At 35.1% G+C, this 10,256-nt stretch overlaps 1 protein-coding gene across 1 annotated transcript in view; it reads right to left on the reverse strand.

The window, feature by feature from the left end:
* The window catches only part of LOC144962920 (thyrostimulin beta-5 subunit-like), a 71,194-nt gene extending 64,295 nt beyond the window's left edge, over window positions 1-6,899 (reverse strand). Inside the window, exon 1 of the mRNA XM_078896323.1 lies at window positions 6,380-6,899. The gene's annotated coding sequence lies outside the window, so the exon portion shown is untranslated. The remainder of the gene's footprint in view (window positions 1-6,379) is intronic.
* Between the last annotated feature and the right edge of the window lie 3,357 nt (window positions 6,900-10,256).

The following is a 10,256-nucleotide window of genomic DNA, read 5'->3' on the forward strand; positions in this document are numbered from 1 at the left end:
AGACTTACAAGAATGTAGTACTTATCGAACAATTGCTCTCATCAGCAATATTGCGTGTCGGTTTGAGAGTATAATTTCCATTACATCAATGAGCCAAATACGATTTAGGTTATCAGTCCTGCAAATAAGTACACGTCAATCTAGAAGCAAAGTTTGTCAGGATTAGTTATGTATTGGTCTATGTACAATTGTTGGGTTTTGTTAATGTTAGTCTTTTCAGTTGTCTATACAAAGTTTTCGTAGTGCGTACACATTATTTGTTTTATTAAAATCAAATTTGCCCACCTGTCCATCATAACATACTCCTTCTTACTCTGTTCCTTTGGCCTTTATATTTTGCAATCTCTGTTTGGTGTTCTTTTCTCCGATTAGAGCCCATGATCAGATATACACTGCTTTATCGATTTCTTTGGATAAGCAAAAACGTTCTCATTTGCTTAGTAAGTTTATGGTTACATTGATGTTTATCCTTCTCTTGGTCGCTGCACATGGATTCTGGTCTATGATTTAACTTTAGTTTTAGCTGACTTATTAATAACCCATAGTCACTTCCAATATGTGTTCCCTTTGTTCTTAGATCCTCAAGGGAAGTTATCCGATTTATCTTTATCAAGATGTTGCATCGCTGATTTGTTGTCATATAGAAATGTCTGGGTCTGTTTTGGCATCACACAATTGTTACCTTTTGAGCAATTATCAGGATCTGTGGAGCTGATCTTTTCGGGTATCAGGCATGATTTCGGCGCTGACTTAATCGTATCAATATCATCCACATCATGAAAATTGAACCCGCAATCCAACCAGTCAAGTATGATACTTGAAACCTATAACTTTGCTTACAATGATATTGATAAACAAAGTAATATGTTTAAGTAGGATCCAACTGTTGGACAGCACATAAAACCATGTGATGAGCGACTTTATTGAACAAAAAGTCTAAACATTAGAGTGTTTTAATTGTCTATAAAGGAAATGTGTTTGCCATCAATTGTGTCCCTTCGTTGTGTCTATCACAGTGAACTAATGTGATTTAGGGGAGTGTGTTTGCCATCAATTGTGTCCTTCGTTGTGTCTATCACAGTGAACTAATGTGATTTAGGGGAGTGTGTTTGCCATCAATTGTGTCCTTCGTTGTGTCTATCACAGTGAACTAATGTGATTTAGGGGAATGTGTTTGCCATCAATTATGTCCCTTAGTTGTGTCTATCACAGTGAACTAATAGGATTTAGGGGAGTGTGTTTGCCATCAACTGTGTCCCTTCGTTGTGTCTAACACAGTGAACTATATGATTTAGGGGAGTGTGTTTGCCATCAATTGGGTCCCTTAGCCCTCTCCTTACCAGCCATTTTCAGAATTTTCCCCAAAACTTCACACTCACCCAACACAAAAACAGACATTTCTAACTCAAACACAAAAGAAACAAGCACATTCTATATATAATATTGTTCGGCAATATGAACTCTATTACAAAATGTCAAGTTGTATAGTTATAGCAAAAAGAAATTAAATCTGGATGAGTAAAGTGACGGTTGCATCGTAACAAATGTGACGATTTTCCAATAGATAGTAAGGAGAGGGTTTATGTGATTGCCTCCCGAGTCAATATAATTCTTTGGGTAATAATTTTATCTAATGGCTTTACCAATACCTTTGGTACCACTACATAATCTGCATAATCAAATCTCTAAGTAACAAAAAAATACTTGAGCATTTATATAGAGCAATATCCACTGAACGTATTCAAAGCGCTTTACAAGGGGTCCTCGCCAACAGCAACACTTAACATACGTGAAGCCTATTAGGAGATGTTACAATTTTTCCGACATTGACGACGATGTTAATGGCTAGATTCTCATTTTACTCCTGAGTACGGTGACAGCATGTGAGTGAAGAACCTTTTCCTAGAACTCAACAATTCGCCGCTCAGAGAGGGACTTGAACCCTAGACCTTCCGGTCTGAAGGTGAGTGCTATATCACTGGACCACATAGCCATATACTAGTGCCTTCTTCCGTTTTAACCAAAAACCTTTTCCTTTATAAAGTGGCCAATTGTCTCAAAAACGTATTATGTGCGGCTATGAGGTCTTGTGGTATGAAACTCGTCTTCAGATTGGAAGGTCCTGGGTTCGAAGCCGCTCTGACTGACTCATGGCTAAGTCCTTGGAGAAGACTCTTTACTCACATTCTCTCAGCGTATACAGGTGTAAAATGAGTACCTGGTCGTTAACAACGTTGTCATTGTCGGAACTAAATATATTATCGCCTAACAGGCGTCATGTCTCTTCCTACATGTTAAGTGTTGCTGTTGGCTATGGACCCCTTGTAAATAATGATGATATGATGTGATGATGATGATGATGATGATGATGATGATGATGATGATGATGATGATGATGATGATGATGATGATAATAATAATAATAATAATATAATAATAATATAATAATAATAATAATAATAATAATATAATAATAATAATAATAATAATAATAATAATAATAATAATAATAATAATAATAATAATAATAATAATAATAATAATAATAATAATAATAATAATAATAATAATAATAATAATAATAATAATAATAATAATAATAATAATAATAAAAACATTATATTCATCTTCCACTTCCTTATCCCCAGAGGCAAGTTGTGTTACATGACACCTATGACATTGACATGTATCTCCCAATGGCAATAATAAATAGGAAGAACGCACAATGTTATTCGTCGAACGTTAAATGGTGTATCCAATGAATTTTAATTAACTAAGAATTATAGATTTTTTAAAAAACAAAAGCATTGTGACGTCGCATTGAGTCTACTAGAAAAGAGCTTTCTCAACAATAATTGTTTGTTATTAACTTCATAGCTAAAATTAAGAATCACCTACGGCAAATAAAAACCAATCTTATGTGGAATATGTCTTAAGTGCAAATTTCACCATTATAACTCTTGTATTCAGAAAATTGAAATAACTATACAGCGTAAAAATAGTAAATAAGCATGCGTATTTCAATCTTTACCATTGCCTCAAAGCAGAGAACGTAAAGAGTTTTCTGATTGAAAGCCTTCCAAAAAAAGATCCACTGAATTTATTTAGATGTTTATTTTAGCGTGTCCTGGAGACATAACATCTCCATTATATTTTATGATTTAAACAAAAATATTTTGAAAATCTAAAAATAAATTTTAAAATATTGTTCCGGCTTTTCTAAAGTAAACAAAGCTCTCATTTATCCCAAACATCTTTAGATGTTAACAACTAAATAAGGTCAATTTTCTGTGACATGAACACTCAGGCCATAACCAGTCATTATTGTGTGAGAACGTTCAATTGAAAGGTGGCGAAAATAAACCAGACGGTTGTAATCACACGAAATACGAGATAGAATCAGATGGTTACATACGTCGCCATTAACCCTTTATCGCTCTAGGCTTTCACTATGCCATGATTTGCAGAGTTCTTTAGACCGCCATAAAAATTATCCGAACGAGTAAATTTTCCTTGTATATTTTTGTGTTGTTATTTGCTTACTATCAATGAGTGAGGATAGATTTGTAAACCAGGTTATCCGTGGTTGATCCTATAAAGCTTGCTCTGAAAAGTTATCCGTTTGGCCCAACATGAAATTCAGGCCACTGTAACGTCCTAACAATATCTATTGACCAACTTATTCATGAAATTAGACAGAAAAAATAAAATGGGTTCCCCCATATTGATTTATTCCATAAATTATCAAAATCTGTGAAGAAGTATTTTACAAACATGGAATTGTGCCGTTTAAGCTAAACGATTATCTCATCATTATACATACTATTTTTGCAGGTAAAAGTCAATCTGCCAACTCATCTAAACCTGTGCTCTTTGTCAACTGACCGATTATTATCAGATTTTCTAAATAATCGTTTGGATCTACGGGTGATAAAACTACCCTGGATATAGAAAAGGGTCTCAAGTTACTCATATATCAATCTGTAAAGAAAATAGCTTTATAATTTTTAGATTTGCTAGTAAATCTGTGTTCATTTACAAAAAAAAATTAACATTGGCTGAACGAAACAATTTTCACCCCCAACCCTTTTTAAAGAATAGATATTATGAGAATAAGTCTTTTTGGTTGTTTTTCCTTTTTCTTTTAAATTCACACGTTTAGCAACGCTAGCGACACGTTTCGGTTACATCAACGCCAATATGAGATGGTAATAGAGAACGAAGAGCTTCTAATGTGTGAGAAAATGTATTTTCAGACACAATTGATAACGAGAGAGTAGATGTTGGTTCCAAATACTGTGAAATATTTATTCGGTTGAAATCAAACTCTGTCCCTAAAGGGTTAAACAGGAGAGAAGTTAGAGCGGATACGATTGTTATCAAATATGCATACACACACACACACACACACACACACACGCATATATATATATAACATATTATATGTGTGTGCGCGCGCACGTGCGTTCGAATGTGTGGGTTTATATATATATATATATATATATATATATATATATATATATATATATATATATACATTGACTTCTATGATATCTGAAACAGTAGTTGGATGACTGCAGCCTTCACTGGGACAATGTGCGAGGTCAACGACGTAACAAGTTAAGGTGACCAGATCCTTACCTTGTCGTCTTTATTTTCGTCAGATTTAAAGAGACCCAGCCATTCAAATTATAAATTCATAATCATCTAAACATACCTTTCTCTCCATTTTATCCCCACCCGCTTCAATGTAGAAAATATACTTCAAACAAAGGGGGAAAACCGACACGTCGACCATCATCTGGTTTTCTTTACCTAATCATCTTTATTTTTATGTTATTTCAACACAAGCCTTCAGGCGATATATTTCTGCCATTTACGTCAGATTGATTTAGTTAAAGGACAATTAAGATCCAATCTATTATCGTGGCAATGAGATGCAATCGCACAAACATTTTACAAGATTTACTATGAAGATAATTTATCTACCAAACAAACATTCGACATTGTCCTAGGTCACAGAGTTGGGTTAAATAATCAAATAGAGTAGAGATTAAAACAAAGATGCCTACCACAGGGCTTGAACCTGGAGGCCCAAGGTAAAGAAAATACCAAAAGCTTTCCCCAATCTGCTACTACCTCCATTGTTGCCCACAAAATAAACTGCTCTTAATTTTTTTATGTTTAACAATTAACCTGCAGATATGAAGCAATATATTCCTTATAATTAATGTTGGTAACTGACATTTATTTTAAAAGAAAACTTTGAGGCAAACACCTGATGTCGATCAATCAGTTAAATAATGTATATGAGATTTGTCTATCAGAGAAAGACATGCGGGAGAGTAAATCTATTTCTGTAACTTGAAACGGTCGGTTACTTGAGTACACTGGTCAGTTAATAGAGAGTACATTGCTCTATTCCAAACTACTTTCCGTTAGATACAATTTTGACCCATCTTTTTATTTCATGTCGGACAATGGGAGTCTGAGTCTAAAATACCTCACATTTACATGTGATATTTGCGTGTCCGAAATTCTACAGACTGGGCTAAATATGGCAGTCTATTCTTTCAACAATGATTTCTTCTCATGCTACTTAACCAGCTAACTGCCGTATCGTGGAAAACACGTATTTAAATATTTCGCCATAAAACTCGTCCTTCATATATCGATCGATTTAAATTACCCTCATCTTGGCAAAAACTCTCCAACCTTGAGACTTCGCCGAACATGTTTAAGAGTTTTTGCCAAGATGAGGGTCATTTAAATAGATCGATATTTGAAGGCTGAGCTTTATGACCAAATTTTTTAACACGTATTTTCCACGATACGGCAGCTAACTAGTTAAAGTCGTATACAATTAATGTTTGGTTCCAGGACAGTGCGTGCAAACAAAACATTAATTAACTGTTTTGTTACCAAAAGGTGCAGGGCCTACGGCAGATGATAAATAATGCTGTCATCTTAACAAGTCAACGATTACAAACAAGTCTTAATGATTTATTTCATAGAAATCGGAGATATTTTTGAGAATCCTAATTCAACTTTAATATCTTTCAAAAAATATATACAGGAGGCTCGATAGACAGAGGACCCAACTCAGTCTTGATTGAACCCGTGCTGAATCAGAATTTTAATGTTTCATAAATCAATCTTGCAGTGATTAGTTGGCTGGTTCTAAGTCAAATTAGGTTGAAAGTATTTTGTTAAAGACCAACGTCCTGTATATTATAGAGTAACAAGACATTCCCCTCAACCGTTAAAGAGAGAACGATTAAATCTGACTGCATACGCCTCCCCTCTTGACTTTGAAGAACTACTTTTTTCATGCCCACTAGAGCTGTTCATTCATTTATTATGATAAAAGATAACAAACCTTTTCGTTGACAAAGATCCTTATCTCCAGGTATGTTTATCAGAACGGTAACAATTGATTAAATCCAAACTTAAATCGCTGAGAAGCACTTTTTCACTTTTTCAGAACTTTTGATTTTTACTTCCTTCCCTAATTACAAATCTTTTTTCTTACAAACAGTACTGTTTCAATTAATTTATTTTACAAAGTACCAGCTCTTCAACTATGTGCGCGTGGCTTTTTATTATCTTAATTCTATATCAAAATTGATCGAACTGCGTTTTTCTTTTAATTGAGTACGTTTAAAACTTGATCTTTGTTGTCGAGCTTGGTAATGTCTAATCTAACCCCCAAAAATACTAGAGAATAATAATGTTTAAATGTCTTATTTTTGTTTATCTTTTTTTTCTTTAAAACTAGTTCTAGTTTGTTACGAGACAATGCCAGACCACGAAAACTTGCTCTCTCGACACGCTGCCGCCACGTTCTCACTCTCTGTTCTATATCTATTGCCTTCACAGTGTCGTGCTATGACGACTGTGTGAGTGGTCATCCTCCATATTTCTACCTCCCACGCTTTAGCTGCCACCTCTCTCTCTCTCTCTCTCTCTCTCTCTCTCTCTCTCTCTCTCTCTCTCTCTCTCTCTCTCTATTTCTGTCTTTCTTTCTCTCTATTTTTCTTTATTGCGAGCTGTCTCTTTCTCCCTCTCCATCTCTCCACCTTTCTCTCTCTCTCTCTACTTCACATTCCCTTACTCTCCTCTCTCTCTCTCTCTCTCTCTCTCTCTCTCTCTCTCTCTCTCTCTCACTTTCTCCCTCTCTCTCTCTCTCTCTCTCTCTCTCTCTCTCTCTCTTGATCTTAATCTCTATCTTCCATTGATCATGTTTTATAAGCTTATAAAGAGGCAATAAGAATAGATGCGAAAAATATAGGTGAAGGGGATCAAAAATAAGATGAAGGGGGACAATGAATAGCTGGGGTGTTGAAGATAAAGGTTGAAAAAGAAAATAGAAAGACGAATAATGATAAAGTAGTAGCAGAAGAAGAAGAAGAAGAAGAAGAAGAAGAAGAAGAAGAAGAAGAAGAAGAAGAAGAAGAAGAAGAACAACAACAACAACAACAACAACAATAACAACAACAACATCATCATCATCAACAACAACAACAACAACATCATCATCAACAACAACAACAACAACAAAAAGAAGAAGAAGAAGAAGAAGAAGAAGAAGAAGAAGAAGAAGAAGAAGAAGAAGAAGAGAAGGAGGAGGTTTGCACTAAATATAGAAAACTTAGATATAATATTTATCCTTATAGGTTATGTCTATTTTTCGACTCATCAATCGATCTTACGTTACTCCGTCCCGTTATTCAATCTAAACGGATAAAACACCGTTAGTTTTTTTTTTTTTTGTTTGTTTGTTTGTTTTGTTGGGCATAAAATGTTAACTTTATAGACAGACCGATTAAAATTACTCCGGCCCCTAACATATCAAAAATTCTTAAATCCACAACTTGATTTACATTTTTGACATGGTGGGGGTTATTCTAATCGAGTGATGGATAAAGTTTAAAGTTTGTTGCCAAAATGTGAAAAGGTGTTTCTTCAGTGTATATACGGCAATATACGTCTACTTGTGAGAATATTTCCATCTACTCCCTGAAGAACTGGAATCAATTTCCAGACAATTGCATTTACCAGAAAGATTAATGGGAAAACCGAAATAGTCGACGTGCCCACATTATTCTTTCTTTGATTCCATCAACTCATTTTATCCTTATATGCAGGTCTGATAACCTAAATTGTTATGGTCTCCGTGTTGTAATGGGCTCGCAAACCAACTCAAAATATCGTCCATTACAACAATGTTAAATCAAGCCCATGATCATATGCAGTTATCACACCTTCAAATATGGGCATTTAGATTCTAGTCTTTTCCAAGTACGTAACTATGCGCCGCTCAGAACGGGATTCGAACCCTGAATCCTCCGACCTGAAGGAGAAATCCATTCCTCTAGACTCGACGTGTAATATATGCAGGTCGGACATTCGAACCCACCTATGGGCCTAGTTTAACATTGTTGTAATGGACAAAATCTTGCTTCATTTTTTAAATTATTTTTTTTTAGATTTCTAATACGAGTTCCCAATGTTGCTGCTTCCAGGGTTGATCAACGCCATCGGGAACTCGTTCGAAATTTCACAGGCTGGTGTTCAAGAATCGTATACTTACCCTGGTCAACGAAGATATTTATTTCTAGCTAGAGTTACGAAAGTTAACCTTCAATTTATATTATAAGTATCAGGTTTATTCCGATATAATACCTTTTGAGACGATTGGTTTCATATTATCCATAGTCTATCCTTGACATTATAACTTATGATTTATTATTAATGAACTTTCATAACATTTTATTTTAATTGCAATTGCTAATCTAAATGTATAATTAATTAGATGCTATCATCCGCGGTAGCTTATTAACATTGTATCAATACTTTGTAAGGTAATTAATTGCTCTCAATTTTTTTCCTTATTGGTGTGTGTAATATTAATTGAATGAACTTTCATCACATTTTATTCTAAGTGCAATTACTTATCTAAATGTGTAATTGGGTGCTAATGCCCATAGTGGTTTACTTTACAATACTTTGTTGGGTAATTAATTGCTTTCCATTTTTCCCCCTTATCGTTGCAAATATTCATAATGTTCTTCCTTGAAAACAATAGCTTCATATTGAACATTATATTAACACTATTTGTGTTGAACGTATGTTTCCTTCAAATAGGTAACTGACCTTGATTCTTGATCGTTTTTAAATACGCACACAAAAAAGAACATAAGAATATAAAAGAATATTCTAAACAAAATCACAAAAAAAATTCATGGGTGTAATGTTCAAAGGTAAATAAACAGTGTTATGTTTGTCTTGCTCATTATATATTGAGTTATGTCCCATGTTTATGTAAAAAAAATCTGATCGTCTGTCTTGGTACAGAATTCTGTTCGATGTGTTATTGATTATATAAGTTATATAACGCGTTAAATTGTATGCATAGACAAATATAGACACATGGGTATGTGCGTATGTCTGTTTATCTTTGTCTTTTTTTTCTCTTCTTTAACTCCTATTATTCTTCCGCCTCCTCCTCCTCCTCCTCCTCCTCCTCCTCCTCCTCCTCCTCCTCCTCCTCCTCCTCCTCCTCCTTTCCTCCTTTTTTTTTCTTCTTCTCTCTTCTTCTTCTTCTTCTTCTTCTCTTCTTCTTCTTCTTCTTCTCTTCTATCTCGTTCTTCTTCCTTCTTCTCTCTCTCTCTCTCCTTCTTCTTCTCTCTTCGTCTTTCTTCTTCTTCTCTCTCTTCTTCTCTTCTCTCTCTCCTCCTCCTCCTCCTCCTCCTCCTCCTCCCTCCTCCTCCTCCTCCTTCTTCTTCCTTCTTCTTCTTCTCTTCTTCTTCTTCTTCTTCTTCTTCTTCTTCTTCTTCTTCTTCTCTCTCTTCTCTCTCCTCCTCCTCCTCTCCTCCTCCTCCTCCTCTCTCCTCCTTCTCTCTCTCTTCTCTTCTTCTTCTCTTCTTCTTCTTCTTCTTCTTCTTCTTCTTCTTCTCTTCTTCTTCTCCTCCTCTCCTCCTCCTCTCTCTCCTTCTCTCTCTCCTCCTCTCTTCTTCTCTTCTTCTTCTTCTTCTTCTTCTTCTTCTTCTTCTTCTCTTCTTCTTCTTCTTCTTCTTCTTCCTCTCTTCTCTCCTTCTCTCCTTCCTCTCTCCTCTCTTCTCTCCTCTCCTTTCTTCTTCTTCTTCCTTCTTCTCTCTTCCTCCTTCTTCTTCTCTTCTCTTCCTCTTCTTCTTCTTCTTCTTCTTCTTCTTCTTCTTCTTCTTCTTCTTCTTCTTCTTCTTCTTCTTCTTCTA

Source organism: Berghia stephanieae, chromosome 1 (genome assembly GCF_034508935.2).
Source record: "Berghia stephanieae isolate SIO BIC M18660-M18661 chromosome 1, UCSD_Bste_1.3, whole genome shotgun sequence".
Lineage (NCBI taxonomy): Eukaryota > Metazoa > Mollusca > Gastropoda > Nudibranchia > Aeolidiidae > Berghia > Berghia stephanieae.